General features: G+C 34.9%; 1 protein-coding gene and 1 pseudogene across 4 annotated transcripts in view; both read right to left on the reverse strand.

Moving 5' to 3' along the window:
• Prosap (SH3 and multiple ankyrin repeat domains prosap) overlaps nucleotides 1–15918 on the reverse strand; it is a 349544-nt gene extending 333626 nt beyond the window's left edge. For all 3 annotated transcript variants that reach the window (XM_085958952.1, XM_085958951.1, XM_085958950.1), the window contains exon 1: nucleotides 15364–15918. The gene's annotated coding sequence lies outside the window, so the exon portion shown is untranslated. The remainder of the gene's footprint in view (nucleotides 1–15363) is intronic.
• Nucleotides 43–15918, reverse strand: LOC147063872 (receptor protein serine/threonine kinase babo pseudogene; annotated as a pseudogene). The gene is made up of 2 exons (XR_015072003.1): nucleotides 15364–15918; nucleotides 43–3471 (listed from the first exon to the last, which is right to left on the reverse strand). The product of XR_015072003.1 is annotated as a receptor protein serine/threonine kinase babo pseudogene (transcript).
• Nucleotides 15919–19867: the final 3949 nt, after the last annotated feature.

The following is a 19867-nucleotide window of genomic DNA, read 5'->3' on the forward strand; positions in this document are numbered from 1 at the left end:
ACATACACACGTATTTTTATTCCTTTTAGTTTTTTTAAACCATGTTAAAGCAAAAAAATCAGTGTAAATAAAAGATAATAAAAAATTATGGGTACTTTTTTTTAAACCGTGCAAAAAGAGGATCGGGTGTACTTACATAGTTTAAATTAATATTCTGTGATATTTAACTGTATAATATAATTATTTATATCATAGACATAGTGAAATCTTAATTTTTAATGGCATGCTGAAATGCTATTCATTCCTTCAATTTATATAGTTTCATAATGCGATTTAATGAAATTACATAAGATCAGACATGTCACTATACTTTCGTGTTTCACTAGCTAAACATTGAACTTGATTTATATGCAACAGGAAATTGAACTGTGTACAGTAAAATATTTATGTATGTCGACTCAACAATATAAAGATACATACACAAATGTATACAATAAAATTAATAATGGCATTAACCATACAAAAATGCAAAATGTCGGCTTAGTGTGCAAGAAGTCATATAATGCGAAGTAATGAATTATTGTTTAAAAAACTGTGAGCGTTAGAAAAAACATATGCTTAGGTGAAAATCCCACAGCCAGTTTTACGAGCGGTATGCCCGTTTTACTATTTTTTTTTTCAGATATATACAAAATTCTAAATTTTTCTTCGTGATAAAAGTAAAAAAATATGTTGTCGATCTACTCTCTGAGATTACGAATGGCGAAAATGGGCAGTGTGTGTTTGCTTTTTGTATGCGCTGAGCAATGGCTTCATAAACTTTGAGAATTCCGCAGCTTGCCAGGTCGCCCCCGATGGGGTTTTAGCCGGGTCTCACATACAAACTCGTATCGACTGCAACACGTCGAATTTGTCGATGTGATTTTGTTGGCATTCACAAAACACAATATGTAACTAAATGTATTGCCACACACCTCTTGATGTCAACATATTTGATAAAAACAGCTGATGTCGCATGTATAAAATTTCATCCGACATGCGGCACGGGTATAATCCCAAAGTGTCGCACTTCGTCATTTATTTTGACTGACCGCATGACGTCACTATCGCGGCATGGCATCGCATATGCATACACAAGAAAGTTGCAATGTTGTACCCAGCGCTCGAAATGGGCCAGAAGGCACCGAAGCACAGCTCCGCCTCGTTAAAAATGGTCCTCCGGTTAATTATCCAGATAATTATTTTGCACTGCTTATCAAAGGATCGAGAGCTTCGGTTTATGAAGCTATCTATTTCGAGCGCTGGTTGTACCTAGTATTGATTTATGACTATATCCCAGTCGAGATGATTTTCAATGTGCGACTGGGCTAACGTTTAACTAAAATGTCACTTGGTTGGAGACTTCTTGCATTTAACATATGTATAATATTTTTGATGGAATTCTTAAATCGAATAAATTTGTACGGTAATATGATATTTGAGATACCTAATTGTTTGAATACTACTACAATGCAAATATGATATAAAAATGTAAAATATATTCACAACACAAAACATTCACTAAGTGAAGCGAGGTAGGATATTTTTAGTTCTATATCTTGATGTGTTCCTCAGCGCCAATATTTGCCAGAGTCTTTTTAATACGCAGGGCGGTAAGGCGCGCTGCAGGATTGTGATACCAGCACTCCTTCATTATTTTTGACATAGCCTGGAGGACTTGGTCCGCCTGCCATCGGTTGGGGATGCTCGGACGCCTTTGCTCCGTACAGACGATACGTCGCATCTCTTCCAAAGAAGGATCAGGAGGGACTACGTCGTAATAAGGTGGCTGATATTTATCGCATTGCATCCCCCCAACACTACACCTTCTAGCCATCTCCCAAAGTACCAACCCTAAAGCATAAACGTCCGATCTTTTGAATGGATCAAATTGTTGACTGTCCATCGATTCGTCTAATACTTCAGGTGCCATGTAGCGCTTTGTTCCAACTCTGTTTGTAGCAAGAATGTCAACGGTGTCTCGAGTTTCGTCGTGCCTTACGGCAAGACCTAAATCACCAATCACGCATGTCAAGTTTGATTTGACTAAAATATTTTTAGATTTGAGGTCCCTATGCGCTATTGCAGGTTTGCCGGTCGAATGATTTGTCAGACCTTTAGTTCCAACTATGTCCATATGGAGATGAGCTAATCCTGTTGCTATGGATAGAGCCATACTCACCAAGTTTAAAGGATCAAGAGTTCGCACGTTAAGAAAATCGAATAAAGAACCATTCTCGTGGTAATCGGTAATCAACCAAAGTTGAGTCCACGTTCCGTTGTCTTTATTGTCTGCGGCTATAAATCCTAGAATATTTTCGTGTCTCAACATTAAAGTCTGGTATATTTCAGCTTCGCGAAACCAAGAGCATTCTTCTCTGGAGGAAAATATCTTAACGGCGACATTTTCACCGCGCCATCTGCCTCGCCAAACTTCGCCGAAGCGTCCTTTGCCAATGATATCCAGGAGTTGAATTTGTCGGGCAATGGATCGCTGTACTAACAGGGGCAAGCCTGCAGAACCGGATCCCGATGTCGTCAGCTCGATCATATCTCGAATTGTTGCAGCTCCAAGGATAGGATTTGTAAGCTCACAAACAGAATCGTCAACGGGATAGAAAGACCTCTGTGGTTGTTTACGGGGAAACTTTTTCCTGGCTAGGTAAATCACTCCTGCGGCAATGGAACATAAAGTAAGCACAGGTAAGCAAATCAATACAGCAGTCGTCCATTTACCACCACTAGTACCCCAGCTCTCGTGGTGGTCAGACTTCACGTGAAGCTGAAGTTTAACATCTTTATTGCACATGTCTTCTTTACAACAATATATCTTCACTGTATCATTCCGAGCGTCAGTGGACAAGCACAAAATAGGATTTTCTACAGGGAACATCATCTTGCGGTCAAGGCACCTATATGAGTAAGTGATAACTCCATTCTCCAATGATGTAGAGGTGAAGCAATAGCCATCTGTCTCGCAAGTGTCGTTTTGTTTGAGACATATGTCGCAGTGACATTTAAGAGCGGCCACGCCATTTTGTATTTGACACAGAATACAAATAAAGAAGAGATAGATTAGCATGAATCGTTTTTCAAAATACATCATTGCAAGTGTAAAAAAAATTGCTTAATCCACATGTCTCCTTGGAGTCAAAATTTATAATTGTCTTCTGTGTTATATGTGGAATGCAAGTCCTTAAAATGTTTTGAAAAGTAGTTTCCTTCAGGCACACTTATGACCAAGGTTTTGACTGGTTAAATTTAGAAATATTGAATCAATTGGTAAACATAAAACGGTCAACGTTTCATGCTTCAAAACACTTAACACAAAATATAGAAAACTCACTGGTGGATTTTCTTCACTTCACTTCACTTAAACTGATGGGTAATGTGTGGAATTCCCAATGGCCGAGAAGTCTGATGGGGATGATGGTGTTTTGGCGGTGCTGTGGGCTGGTCACACCACAATCCGCAGGATAATAGGTAGAGCACCTAAAAGAACGAAGGCAGAATATCAATTCAGCTATGGTTCTGGTGACCTCGTCAAGGGAAAACACTTGTCCGCGAACAAACATTGCCACATTAGTTGATGTGGTTTGATTCTAAATAACAAACATATTAAAAGATGGGAAATATAACGTTTACAAAGTTTTAGCAAAAACATTTTTTTACAATTAAAATACTCAACAAAAATCAAGTATGATCGAACGCATAAACATACGTCGGATCAAACTGAAATATATTGAATAGGTATGAAACTTTAAGGAAACAATAAACTTCACAGAGCTTAAGATACACAGGGAAACAAAATTTAGTTAAAATTATGCATTGCTAACATGGTTAACTAAAGTTTAACAAGCACACAATATTAAGTAAAATGGAGTGAAGAAGAAACGCAGGAATTCTCATGAATTCTGTATGTTGCTCTGAGCAAAAATATATAAAAGACGAAATACAATATGACACATCAAAATTTTAAATAATTCACCACAAACTCCAGAATGCAGAAAGACAAACCCGCATTGAACACAGGACAAAGCAACTGGGCTAAAGAAATCTAAATTTTACAAGAAACATTTTTTGATCTTGGGTTTTCAAGCAGATTTCAAGATCATATTGGCAATTAGAAAACATACAGGCGTAGTATAAGGAATTGTTTAATATGCTATGTTGAAAGAATTAAAATAAAAAGAATATGTAAATTGGATAGAGTGGAAAGGGAGACTTTTAAGGAATGATAATAACTTCGAAGATGTTGCACACGCTTTGGCGCAACATGGTGTGGAGTAGTTGTCGACTTGCCTTGTGGTAAGTTAAAGTTAACTACTTAATATATTTTAGCACCAAAACTCGCTTCATTAAAATACAGTCCCACATGCAACGATTTTATTGATAGAACAAAGGCTTATAAAGTACAATGAAATTTACAAGAAGCTTCTATACTCAGAATTTCGGCAAAATTTACTTGGAGCCAAAAGTAAACATACAACGTTCTTGCCTATTTTACCGCGTGTTCTGTTAATAGAGGTAGGTAGTATAATAATAATGATTTGTTCTACAATAAGTGAGTGATGTACTTAGTTACACAAATTGATTGAAGATAACTAACTTATTAACCAGTAGCTGGCTGTTTGACCGAGTTAGATGAATATCAGTGGCAAAGGGTGACTTTTGGAAAGAGGTAGGCTGTGGAGATCAGAGAAAAAAAGCAGATTTGTCAGGTATACTTACAGGAAATAAGATAATACGACATTACTACTAATGAATAGGTACATACTAATGACAACGACACACTAATTCGATGAAAATTTCAATAACTCACTGACGACATAAAATTGAGCGATGAGTTTAAATTAGGTATTTTCTAAAATATTTATACACATCAAAAATCAGTAGATAAAATGTATTTATATTTTAAAAAGCAATCTATATTTATTTATATGTCGTAGAAACGTTTCTGTCAAAGATAATAATATTATGCGCAAAGGGTTTTGGGCGTGGCGACCGGACCCTACCAAATTGCATACAATGCGATAGACAGAGTGAGGTCACGTGACGTAAATTTCATACAAAAAACGATCAGCATTCCTCGACAAATAATCCGATAAATATCCGATTTTTTGTTATATGACCTATTTAGCTCAGATGGTAGAATAATTTTTTCCCCCGAGACAGAGCGATAATTTTGGGGCGCTTCGTCATTTCGAGCCCTGATTACAACTTCATATAAAACTGTATTGCTTAATCAAATCCTTCACCCTAAAATGATACTTCACTGAATGCGTCATTTCATAGACTACATCGATTTCGTTTGTTTTTCAGCGATAATATTTTTACTTTTAAATTTCGAATCATTTGAGCTGTCAGAATAATAAATTCATAGATAATGTAAACATTTACGCATGTAGGTATTTAAATGAAATTCATGTGACATTTTGTATAGAGAATTAACTCATAATGTTTATATTAAATTTTATTAATAGTATTTTTTGTGGCATGCATCCCCTTTCCTTTCATACACATATGATATATAGGTACTAAATACTTTATTGTTAATGGCACAGAGTGAATGATTCCGTTAAAATTGATAATAATTATAAGATAAAAAGAACTTTTTATATACCACGTTTTAAAATTTTCTGTTGAATCATATAAACTTGACTTGCTAGCTTACCTTAAACGATCAAAAAAAATGTACTTAATACTGAAATGTCATATTGATTTCCATAGTAACGCACGTATATATTTATAATTTAGTAGCTAGGTCCCCAGACCGCCTAGCAACCAATAATAGTGGATTGGATTACGGATTTCTTCCGAAATAACTTTTCATACAAAACAGAATTAACTGGAAATTTATTCAAATCTACTTAAAGATGGCTAAAAGTATTAAAAAAATGCATTGGCATCGTGTTCTGATATATTCTAAAAGTTTCAAATGTCTAGCTAGTCGGGAAGTTAGTTAAAAATCGATTGCAAGATTTGTACCGGACAAATAAGAATACGAACTAATAAAAACGTTGTAAAAATTAAAGTAATCGTGCATCCGTTACGAATAGATCTATAATAGTGATTTAGTTGTACGGCGTTATATTGATATCCCACCAATTTATTTACGTTTGCGTGGTTTCAACACATTTTTCTATTTGTGGTTTCGGGTTTTAACCACTTCCGCAAACATCTCGGCAGTTTGATCTGTTGAAATACATCCAAGTAAACATAACTTCGTATTTATTGAATAGTTTTGTACTTATGCACACACGTGTATGTACATTTTATTTTAGTTAGGCATCTAAAACGATCCATTTAATAATATAATACATAGCTATAATTAGTATTGTCAATAATTTGATAATGCTTCAATTATATTGTACTCTAATGGAGGGTTCCCCAATCGGTGGGCCAATGTCAATCGATTGTCGCTATCAAGCATTCAAATATTAGTATTAACGAGTGGCTATTGATTGATAATACACCCTTATTGTGTTACATATCCAATACGAAATTGATGCTCAGACTAACGTGAGGGTAGGGGTTGCTTAATGGGTGGCAAATGAAGGAACGAATACGAATAATGCAAAATTTGAAAGTAATGGTGATTTGGTCGAGAATCTCGCGATCGCGTGCGCTTGTCGCGCGAGAAATAGCACCTCGCGAGTGCTTGTGGACGGCTCAATCAGTCATTTGTACCTGGAGAACGCGAGACTTGTTACATGCAAATCGCGTCATCTGGATAAGGCCATAGCCGAAAATAAAAAGGTAATAAAATCGGTAGGTTGGTAACTGACAAATTTGCTTACAAAGAGCGAATGAAAAAAAATACTGTACAAAATATTTGAGCATTTGCGGCAGGCTTTAAATTAAAAGCTATTCACCTGAGTGTTTAGCACCTTGTCACCTCGACAGGTAAATCGTCTAATAATAGTGTCTTCCGGCAGTGGAGTAGTAGCAATTTTACAGGTAAGCTAAAATAAAATAAAAATGAAGAACGGTGAACGCCAGCAAAAACTGCATGACTCGATTGGAATTTCGGATCGTAAAAGCTAAAATCTTGTAAGGTAGGTTGCTTCGTGGAATGCTGCATTAGTAATAATAAAATAAAACTTAAAACTACTAACGATAAATACCTTCTTAATTAGGTACCTGTGATAATATTGTCACGGCGCGGTTTTACATATATGCAGGACTATTTGGTTTCAATTCGTAGTTTTTATCTTATTCGACTTGAAGTACCTACCTTTATAGCTATACTTAAATCTCAAGCAAATGATTCTATTTTACAATCGAGCTTTATTATAATTATTATTATTATAATATATTATACATATTATTAGAGCAGCTGTGGCAAACCTATGGCAACGTGCAATTTTCCCTGTTTCGGTGTAAAAAAAGTTTAACGGAAGGAAAAACGGTCTCGATTTTCATTCTAGGGATTTTTTCTATTCCGAATCAAAGTGAAGAAAAAAAACGATCTGACGATTCCTCGAAGCCAAAAATCCGGAGTTTTTTAGCTTACAGAATGTGACTGTTTTCTACATAAAACAAGTATTACTAAGTATATTAAATCTACGGAAATTGAGTATTTTTTGTAATAATTAACATTTTAAAGTTGTCTTTACGAAATACTACAAACGTACAAAAATAAAATAAATAAATAAATCTATCATTTAGTAAAATTTATCAATAGTTTAACACGTCTTGTCTGCTTCATGTTTAGGGCCGCACTGTAAGTAGGTACAATAAAAAGGATTATGGAAATTAGAAGAAACACTGTCTAGACTGAAGAGTCTAGACTCTAGAATAGCGATACGCAACCTGCGGCCCTTTAAGCTTTTATGTGCGGTCCGAAACACATTTATTATCAGGAATTTCTTATATCTTGAAATTCGTTTCGACTTTGACGCACAGATAGTGACACCCGAAGAGGATTGTCATTATGGTCCACATCAAATCTGGTATAAGAGTGTTGCTATTACACACGATTAATGAAAAAAACACGCATAATTTTTAAAATCTCAAAAATGTTTTGTAAAAAAGGGGGGTTTCATGATTATTTCGTCACACCAGTAGTGATGCGGCCCGCGTACTTTACAAATATATGTATTTGGCCCGAAGAAAAAAATGGTTGAGTACATAATATCATTGGTATAGAGTATAGACTCTAGAAGGATAGCTGAGGCTTGTTTGATCTGAAAATATAATAATATAGTACCTACTCATCCATTTTTTTTTATTACAAAATCCGACACAAAAACACAGTTACTATAATATGTAAGTACTGTGTCACAAGTTTATTTGAATGTACCTTAATTTATTTTATTCAGTCACGTAGCGATATAAACTAAATAAATAAATTACTTATGTGCGTATAATATTTAGTTAGCCGGTAAGCAAGTACAGTTGCTATGGTACTTTGAAATAAAATAACAAAACGCTATATACAATTATTTTAATCAATACGCCTGTGTATAACAGTGCAGGGGTTATAATTCTAAAGAATTCATGTCGATTTGCGTGATACACTTATGGACATTAAAAATACATTGACTATCTATGGTAGGTTTATTGATTTAGTGCAACTGTGATATTTTTACATTTTTACAAGGGTTTCTAATTTTTACTTATAAACCAATACATGAGAACATTTATAACGCCTTCCTTCGAATACTATCATTCATTAAATAAATGAAAGAGTTTTTAAAGTTAACTAGGTAGGTAGATAACTAAATTACCAATTTTGCATGGATCAAAAATTGAATTAAACTAATACTGTTTTATTATTTACGATTATGGAGCAATTATTTCACACTATTTAAACATGTTTCAAACATAGATTGTTTCTCGGGTTGTAACTATTTATTTACTTGTTATAATTTGTCAATAAATCAATTCTACTATTCGTAGCGAAATTCATGTGCAAATTTTCACTTCAGATTAAGGATTTATAATTCCGGGATTTCGGTCATATTTTGATCCCGAATTCTGGGACTGGAAACATTGCCATCCTAGGGTTGTAGGATCAGAGTGTGTATGATTTTTAAGATTAAAAAACAAGGTGTCATTTCTAACGCGGATACTTATTTATTTGTATGTCAGAAAAAAAATATATCAATCATCAAACTTTCACGAAATTATGTATTCTAATAGTTTGCAAACCTAAATTATCAACCAAGAAAATGCTAAGTGGTAAAATATGTACCTAATTTATGATGTTTTTTTTAATATTAAGTATGGCAAACATTAAATTATTAGGTAAATTACTATTAACTTTCTGTGAATACTCATATTAGAGTGGAGATAGTAGATATTAATAGATTTTTTTTTTAACCTGAATGATTTTTATCCATTCATCTAACTTATTCGGTTATTAATACTGCATCATACACCCATTGAAAAATATATAGTTATTTACCCGGTCGACAGTCGAACCTCGTGTCCGAAAACTTGTACGTATGCAGTTCGCCGTAACACACTTCACCGTGAATTACTGTGCTGGAAATATATGGCCGTATATTAAATACCGTACAACCTCTTTGTGTGGTATAGTACTGACAGAAAATTCATGCCTAAATAAAACACGGTTCTTGTCGGTTTACACTTTACAGGAAGACAACAGCAAACAATTTTGGAAAATAGCCGATATACTGGATTATTTGTTAGGTTAGGTTAAGTTTTCATTTTTGATTTCATGAATTTTGCCAAAATCAGCTACGAAAATTGAATTAATGTTCATATTGAATCTAATACAATTGGAGACCGTATAGTATAGGGTCATCTCTTTTTGATGGCGAACTGTGCCACGGTGAAATTGTAACCATCGAACCTACAGCTTCATACACGGCCGCTCCATCCTTCTATCATGCGTTCGCGAGTGATATTAAATAACTTTAATTTTGTCCAATTCCGGAATTAAAAACACACTGATCCTATTATCTGTCTTATTCTGTCTGGGATTGGAACCCTATAACTGATACTGTATTATCGTATTGTGCAACTTACACACATAATAATATGACGTCATAGAGAATCGATCCCATTCGAATTCAAGTGATAAATCGACATCGCATTGCAAAAGCTTGTTTGCGTTTGAAAGGTGGTACCGTATCAATTTTACGATCGACTTGAAGGCGTGAAATCGCAACGGAATTGCTTTTAAAAATCCACTATATTATCACCGTTTATTAGCACGTATCGAATCATAGCGCTTATTTCATATTTTAACCATTTCAATACCTACGCAGATTCCAACGTAACACTTAACTCCGAAATCATGAAAAATTTTAACATGCGTTAGTATCTCGGGACTATAAAATATCAAAAATAAAGTTTGTCAACACCGCATTTGCTGGCCAGCGACCTGTCATTATTACCAAAATATTTTCATTAACATCTGACATCGCGCGAAAGATACAATGGGTAACCCAAAACAGATTAATATCTAATATTACTATATATCACCAAACTGAATGCTCGTTTCGTTTACATGACCAATCATGACCATGAAGACATAAAGACCACTAAAGCGGGCTTGCGGGGCGCTCGCGCATATTCTATGTGAATCATCGAAAATACAACGTAATCAAATACGCCAGCGCACACTGGATTTGACGACGCATTGTGCCCGCCCGCCCCATGAGTCATGGTTGTGGGGCTTCTCAGCGGCACGAATTAACGAAAATACAACGTAGTCCATTCATTGAACACGGCAAACAAAATCACGCTCCTGGAAGCGTCGTCGATAGACGGGCGAGAAGGCATTATTTAATAACAGTGAACTCTTTGCTTAATTATTGCGTGTCCGATATTTCGCTGGTAGAATGATGTCATCGTGAATATTAATTACAAGCCCCGAGAAATTTAATAATATTTGTATTGCTTTGTTATGAGAGACGCTGATAATAATAATTGTTTTGTGCTCCTTGAGCCCCTTATTACATAGGTGAAGGGTAATGCGCGGGTGGGAGGGGGCCTACTTCGTAGAGAGCGCACCGAGCGCCGCTTTGGTGGGCTTTATGCCTAATGCGTAATATGGTAAAGACATAAATGTTGAAAATATCATGGTACTTATTTATACATGGCGGCACTCGCGGTGTAGTGCGTAAGGAAGCTCCAGGTTTGATCCCGGTGAGGACACAATATATTTATGTGATTTTCTCAAAGCCTGTGTGTTTGTGATTGTTTCAATTCTATTACTAAATACACTAAGTATAGTCATCGGACCTGTTTTAGTGTTAAAAAGAATATATATGATAAAAATACCATAAACATGCGTTTAAGTTTATTCCATATTCTCACATCCAGACGGTAGCGCACTTCCCATTACCTATTGTTATGTTCCCTGATGGGTACAACTACAGAACAGATTAATAAGATATAAATACAATGTCAGTGGGTCGCCATAAGACCAAGATTACGAAGCTGAGTTTTGTATATAAATTAATAACGATCATGCCATAAAATGCTTGAAATACAAAGCCTCGGAATGTTCTTAAATAATACCAATATTCAATGAGAGTTTCAGTGACGAACGTGCGTATCTTGGTGTACCTAACTATTGAAAATAACATATTCTGTGTTATAATTATTATCTACACTTGAGATTTAAAGCTTGTTACTATCACATCCAGAAAGTAAAGAACGCATTTTTAATTATTTACGTACCTATTCCCTGGTACAAACAGGTCGCCTACCACCGTATTACCACCGGTTATTTTCGATAACTCCGATCCAGAAATATAACAAAAAGGTGTTACGGTGTTACGTCATTGGAATAGAGACACGCCGGAGCCTGGTTTCTAAATCATGCGAGAAAAAGAGTCATGAAGACACATTTTTAGCGATTAGTCAAGCACCTGCGATGTGTTAAAGTCACTCGCAGACACCTCTGTATTAGGTACAAATATGGTGACGAGCTGGGCGCCATTTTTTGCGAATAACATAAGATGATTGACAAGTTATTGACATGAATGTCTTTACGCATAGTCGATTGCACAATAGATGAGAAATAATGCTTGTAGGTAGACGTGTGTTACAGCCATTTTGCGTTTCTAATTACGAGTATGCAATGGCAAAGTTCGTCTTACCATATTGTATAAATACAGGCATGTCCAGCGGGTCGATCGCAGGGTGGATTTTGGGTCAAAGACCGCGTGGATAAATTAAGTACTTAGTGAAAATATTAAAAAACGTATATATTCAGTTGTAATATATGAACTCATTGAGATTTTGAAGGGGGAGCATTAAACATTCCTATTTATATTACGTGGTTCGTATCGCATCACTTATGACTTTTCGCAGGAGTGAGAGAAAGAGAATATGTAATACATCACGCTTTAAACGGAGGCATGGTGTCCCTATTCCGTCGCGCATTAGACCCTTTGCACAGTATGAGAATAGTTTCACGATTAGTGTAATGAGTACCCAAAACTCTTAATTTTCACGAAAAACGGGAAATTGGGTATTGCTTTGTGATAGTGAAAGACATGAACTATCACGCCTCAGTTTCCCAGACATTTTGTTTAAGTTGAAGAATAGTGGGTACTTGAAGTCGAGCCTTAGTATAATTATAATATATCAACTGATGACTTTACAACTTACGGATTTTCTATTTAACCCAAATTTTACTAGCTGGCGCTGGTGTGGCGTATGATAATTTTATTGTATTGATTATAGAAAAGAAACCTTTTTAATTAACATTACCCAATTCGCAACCGATATCCTCATCATTGTGCCCTGTGATGTAAAATTATCATAGTGTTCGTGTAATTTTGCCATTTTTTTTTTAAATATTAATAACCATGCCCTTGCTTTTTCGTACAAGGTGGTTGGATGGGTTAGTTGCATTGATGTGGAGCTAATTAGGTTCCTCCATTTATGTCTTTAATTTTCTCTATGGCCAGGATTAAATATTTTGTGTAGTGTTCATGAGTTGTTCTATTGCTTAGTACTTCGTGAGGCTTTTGGAGGTCAATTTCATAATTATGCTGTCTACATCGAGTCCTGAGAGTCCATCGCTCCCTTTCTAGTATAGGGCAGTCGTTGATGACATGCCACACAGTTTGAGATGTGTTGCCGTCACATGGACAACAGTCATCATCCCTCAATTTAAATCTTTTTAGATAAGCTCGCACCGCTCCGTGGCCTGTTAGTATATGTTTGAGTTCGTGTGATATTTTTAAGTTCCTGGCAAGAGTGATGGCACAGTTTATGTTTGGAATAAATTTCTGCGTTACTGATCCTGGGGCGGATGTTGTGTATCTGTGGTTCCATAGCTCTATTGTGTCTTCGTTTAGTTTTTGTTTTGCGTAACTTAGAGGGAAGTGTGTATAGGTTAAAGATCTTTTATCTGTTGTGGCTTGTTTAGCGTATTTATCAGCTTCCTAGTTTCCGGCTATCCCTGTGTGACTTCTTATCCAGAAGAATCTAGGGTTTGTTCCTATCATTCGAAGCTGTGTTGATAGTGTTAAAATGTCTCTTACTAGTGGGTGTGTGGATTTTGCCATTTGAGACATAAAACAAACTAAAACTTGCCGTAACTTAAGAATAAACACTTCCCATATCCCATATTCTTCCACTTTCGAGATCGGTTGCCTATTTGTCCACACCCGTTAGGTATTTCAGTTCCCATTATATCAGAGTTCCCTGGTTGCAACGAAGTCAAAGTCTAGAAACAGACTCAACGCCACACCAGGTGTAATAATTCAACTTTCTAATATTGTGCTTCATAAAATCATCGAAGTCATTAATTTTATGTGTTATGCTTTAAAAATAATAATTACTAAATAAATACTTATCTTAAAATTGAATGATTATGTATTATTTACATACCCTACAAAATAAACAAGATGTTCTGTTAAAATTTCAGGATTTGTGAAAGGTTTCATCGCAGGAAAAGTTTGGGAAACCCAACAATATTATGCAATATGTCAGATGAAGATATGTACTACTAATTAGGTAGGTACATTTTAATAAATTATCACCTACTAAAATTAAAAATATGTACGCATGATACTTAGAGTTGGGTTTAGGGAATTTCCCGACGGGAATTCTCGAGAAATTTTCGAGATTCTCCATCCCGAATCTCGAGAATTGAAATTTTCAACATTTCGGGAAATCCCGGATCTCGAGAATTTTTTCTCGGGATTCGGGATTTCTTTATTATCAAATATTGTCAGACGCAGCGATTGAGTCTGTGTTTTTTGAAATTCTATTTTAATAAGTAATGTTTTGAATTATTTTTGTTTTCCTACTTCTGTTTCGTTTGTCTTCTTACATAAATAAAAAAAAATCATATTTTTTTGGAAATAATTGTCTCTTTTTACTGACACTGACTTTTACAGGTTTTTTTTAAATTCCCCTATTTCTCGGGTAATCTTGAGAATTCTTTTCAGGAAATCACGAATCTCGAGATTGAGATTTTCTCGGGAAATACTCAACTTTAATGATACCTAAGTAGATACTTATTATAGTTTTGATGTGAAATAACTGCATTAATTGACGTTTATTTTTAACAAGTGACAGTTAAATCTGATAACTTCATGTACACTTTGATTAGTGAACAGATGAAATCAAAAACTCACAGCTGTCATAGAAAACAAAAGATACTTGGGTCTTCGGGTGATTGACCTCAAATTCATATAAGCATCATAAAATGATACTTAATAATAATTATAATCTTTACAATACACATTAAATGAGTTAATTGTGTACTTATTAAGTGCATTATCGGATACTTCCGCTGCAATAAAATAATCAGATTGACATTGCATTATCAATCTAACCTACTCATCGATGCAGGTATTAGTTGGTACTTGATTAAAAATAACGTTATCAGCAGGTTATCATTTTTAGCAATAATATCTAACTATAAAATAACACAAAGAAATCGTTGCTAGTTTTGGGCGTATAAGTAGGTGGGCACTAAATACCTGTGATAATGGCATCAAAGGTGGACTTTTGGCGTTATATTTTGTTGTATCGGATAAATTTATACTTATTTGATATCAGAAGATTAAATAAGTAGGTATGCATGTTTTAAATTGTAATATTATATGTACATTCAAAAAAAACAATTGATTTATTATTATTATTTTAAATATTAAATTATACCTTACTGCAAATAGTTTTAGCAGTGCGAATTTAATTCTGATTCTATAAGCCTTTCGATTATTATAGTGTATTTTAATCGTACCTGCTAATGTGTGCAATTGGTTTACAATATTTTTAATTCATCAGACAGCAATGATGTCATAAAATACAACGTCTGTTGTTTGCGTATTGATTTTATTTAAATACGCAAGCCTTATTACAGACAGACATGTCGCAGAGAATCTTCTTATTTGCTTACGAATCGAGAAAATGGAATATAATGTTTCGTTTACTCACCACTTGACTGGGAAACAAAGCAGCATCGAACACAAAAATCCACAGGAATCCGCACAATCGATAAAATCAATTCGATCTGCTGACGAGATGAAAAAAAAAACAACACAGTATTTAGCCGCAGGCGAACCGCGAATGTATCAGGCAGACATGAGCGGTCAGCGGGTGAACGGTGTACGAAAATGAAACACGTCACGGTCCTATCTCGGTATCGGGTATACACACGCGGGGATCACTTGAATCTCTGCACACACACCCCTGCAGGCTACTACCACCCTAAAACATTCTCTATTCGCACTGCGAAAAGTGCGCGACACCTTCTATACCGGCATGTGCTCCTGGTACTCAGGCGTACTAATTTCAGCCAATCACTTGCAAGAAAATGGAAGAAAATTATTTTTCACACACGAAAAGGCAGGCTTTTCAATTAGTAATGTTATTTTGCATCCAGAATTATTATTAGTAAATTAATCCACTCACTAAATTTGTTTACGAAATAAGCAAAAAACGACTGACAACAGCGTGAGTTACCACTTCGGCGCTGTTCTGTAACCGACTGGCGGCCGGTGGAAATATCGAACGGTGCTGTGTCTGATCTGAAAAGGATGCATGAACGAGGTAGAGCGGGACGGTGAGTAGGTTTCGCGGCGCAAGGGGGGTGTGACGGAATAGGGTGGAAGGGGAAGCGCGACAGGGCGGCCTGCCTAAATTTTGGTGATAAAAAATAATATGATGTGAAGATGTCGGCGTTGATGATTTTGGATTTTGCTAAGCACGGCATACCAGCTTCCCATGGTGTTATTAAAATTATATCTCTTCATTTTTATGGTATCCTGTTACTACTAATACAATTTACACGATGTCAGCGGCGGATTTTCTTTGCACGTAGAGGGCCTCTAAATAATTTAAACCAGTAAAAATATTTAATTTTACCAACATTATCTATAAAAAATGCGCATTTCTCATAAATGGGTTATTTGTTAATTTAAATATTATTGTTTTAGATTTCAATGAGTTAAAACGCTCAGTTACCTATCATACAAACATGTTTACATCAGTAACGTCCCGTGGGAGTAGGCAGTCATGCGTTGCTAAGAGATTGCAAATTAATGCAAATAATATTAAACCTACATCTTTAATAGTAGGTTCCATGGGCGTGAATTTTTGTCTCGTCCTCCTCGATATCCTCGAATATTAACTTCTAGTTTCGTCTACTTTTCAACATAGATGCCCACATTTCTGCTGATTTTTGCCGAAGTAATTATAGTCCTCCACATGGAAATTCATATCGACTGCGATTTGTAAAATCATGTCTTCTTCTTACCTTCTTCTTTGCTTTATTATCTGGTACTCAGAACAATTCGGCGCACCTGTACTCGTACCAAACACGGTTCTTTAGTAATAAAACACGGCGTCGTCGTCTACTCCGTTTATTATTGATCTTTCCTTGAATGATACGTTGAGGAATGCTGTACATATTTGTCCTCTCGTATTGTGATCGAAGTACCTACTGTAGTTTTCTGGTTTTGATACCATGCAGAACTTCTCGGTTCTTTCAAGTCCGCTCGTTCAGTCCAAGGATTTTTGAGGATACGTCTATTGTAACAACGCCTCCTGGTTTAGCGTCCATACCGCTTATAACATACAAAAGGACTGATATAACGTAACATCGAATCATAATTGCGCAGTGTCAGATTTAGATTGGTATGGAGGCGTCTAATTTTAAGAAAGACACTCCTTGCTGTCTCAATTCTTGTTTTTTATTTCCAGAGACTGATCCCATTTCTCATTGACCCATGTTCCTACATATTTATAGTAAGTCACATGTTCGATTGGTTCGCAGATTTCTTTGGCAGTTTGATTTCTTGAGGTTCATTTTTAAACCATAATAACGAATTACTGACCTTTTTAAAAAATCTTTAGATTGATATATAATAAAGAATATAAACATTTTATGAGCTGTAAATATAGTAAGGAAAATTTATGAATAGGATGACATTCATTCGTAACCATTTTGATGACCAAAATTAATGAGATGGTGATTTTCGAAAAACATTTGACAGAACAAAATTTAATATATTATTGTATATGGAAATTTTCCATTCACACCACCCACGGCCATGATGTTATTTCTATAAAATAAATCTTTTTAGTTTTGATATTTGACCAGTTTCTACAAAATGTAGTATTAAAATACGCATTAATGTCGCAATTCTATGTGATTGGTGCAATGGCATTAGATTGGTGAGTAAAATGTTTTTTTTATTAATTGTCTTCCTTCCGCCAATACTTTTTACAATGTGTTCAATAAATTTTCGTATTATTCTACTACGAAAGTCATTATGTTATAATAGGTTTATTACCGCAATTTTTCTCAGAGGTTGGAGCGGACCCCTTTTTGACTTGCTCCGCTTCAGCTCCGCTCTGGGACCTAATACTTGCTCCAGCACAGTTCCAGGGACTGCTCCGCTCCGGGTAAAAAGTTAATAGGCATTTATTATATGTATACAAATGTGAAAAATTAAAAAAGATATAGTTAATTAACAAAAATTTTATTCGTCATTTTAATTAGGTATTAAAAAGTGAGGTTATTTATCACTGGACAGTGTTGCCGTATTTCAAATAATCCCATTTTGCAAAAGTGTCAAATAAAATATTTTCATTGGATTTAATAATATAAAATAAAAGACCGTATAAGCCACTGTAACCTATTTGAGTCGTATAGTACTGACATTAAATTCATGTCTAAATAAAACACGCTTCTTGTCGGTTTACACTTTACAGGAAGCCAGTAGCAAACGAATTTTGAAAATAGACGATGTACTGGATTATTTGTTAGTTTAGGTTTTCATTCTTGAATTCATGAATTTTGCCTAAATCAACTATAAAAATTGAATTAATGTTCATATCTAATCTAATAAAATTGGAGACTGTATACACCAGTTACATGGGTGGCCAACCTTTTCAACAGCCGGGCCAGATTCTAAAAATGAGATTTCCTACCGGGCCGGGCCGCACAATCGATTTTTTTTATTATAAAAAACAAAAAAGAAATAGATATAAATTATATATTTAACAAAAATGAGAATCAAACATATTTATTAGATTAGATTTTTTTTAAATACATAATAAAAAATAAACAAAATAATATAAAAATAATAAATTGTAGTGAAAAGTTTGATTTTATGTGGCAGAACTAAGTGCATCAATATCGATATCGAGTGAGGTTGTTCCTACAAGCAAACAGTTTTCCAAATGCACATCAGTGATTCGTATTCTCACTCGGCATTTGATAATAATATGCTTCATCCGACTAAAAAGCTGTTCACACGTGTAAATGTTTCCAAATAGCGAAGTTATCATTAAAGCATATTTGTAAAATGCAGGATATTTCTCCTTGTCCAAATATTATGTTTTGTAAAACTCTTCCAAACCAACCTGATAGAATTCCTCCCTGTTCATCGCAACATATCTCACAATATTCCATTAGTAAATTTCCCAGTAATAAATTCACGTCTACGGAGAATGGCGTTACAAATGCAGCAAAAAGCACACGGTGATTATCTTGAGCCAATATCGAATCTCAATTTGCGAAATTAGCACATCTAGCGGCAGCATTTGATATTATCTTTATTTTCTCACTGCTCCACGGGCCTCGGGTTGGCCACCCATGGTATAGTATAAGCCATGCGGTCATCTCTTTCCCATCAGAAAGCTTACGGCGAACTGTGCCACGGTGAAATGTTTTACGTACAAATTACATGTAACCGATTCCACTAGGGATTTTTTCTCCTCCAATAATAATAAATAATAATAATAAACACTGACAAAACTGACAATATTTTTAAACTTGACTGTAGACTCTTTCCCAACCTTATTCCTGCCAAGCCCCACTTCAACGCTTCAAAAATCTCCATTCCCCCCCTATCAAAATTTTATAGTTACCTAACTAATTCTAAATTGCTTCAAATAAAAAATGCACATAGGCACTATTTTACCACGTTTTTCTTAGCTCGTATTCTTGTTCGTCCGGTGGTTGTTTATCCAGTACAAATCTTGCAATCGATTTTTAACTAACTTCCCGACTAGCTAGACATTTGAAACTTTTAGAATATATCAGAACACGTTGCCAATCCATTATTTTCATACTTTTAGCCATATTTAAGTAGAATTGAATTCATTTTCAGTTAATTCTGTTTTTTTTATGAAAAGTTATTTCGGAAGAAGTCCGTAATCCAATCCACTATTATTGGTTGCTAAGGGGGTGGTCATAGCAACTAAATTATTAATACATACCTGCGTTACTATGGAAATCAAAATGACATTTCAGTAATTTGTTTGTTTGTTGCAAAATAGCAAAAAAATGATTTGTCGACAATTGCCTTATTTGTCCTAAATTATTAATACATAGAATTGTCAAGTTTATATAATTCAACAGAAAATTTAAAAACGTGGTATATAAAAAGTTCTTTTTATCTTGTAATTATTTAATTTAACTTTCGTAAGT

Source organism: Rhyacophila brunnea, unplaced genomic scaffold (assembly GCF_057557595.1).
Source record: "Rhyacophila brunnea isolate RB1 unplaced genomic scaffold, BYU_Rbru_1.0 scaffold_8, whole genome shotgun sequence".
Taxonomy (NCBI): Eukaryota; Metazoa; Arthropoda; class Insecta; order Trichoptera; family Rhyacophilidae; genus Rhyacophila; species Rhyacophila brunnea.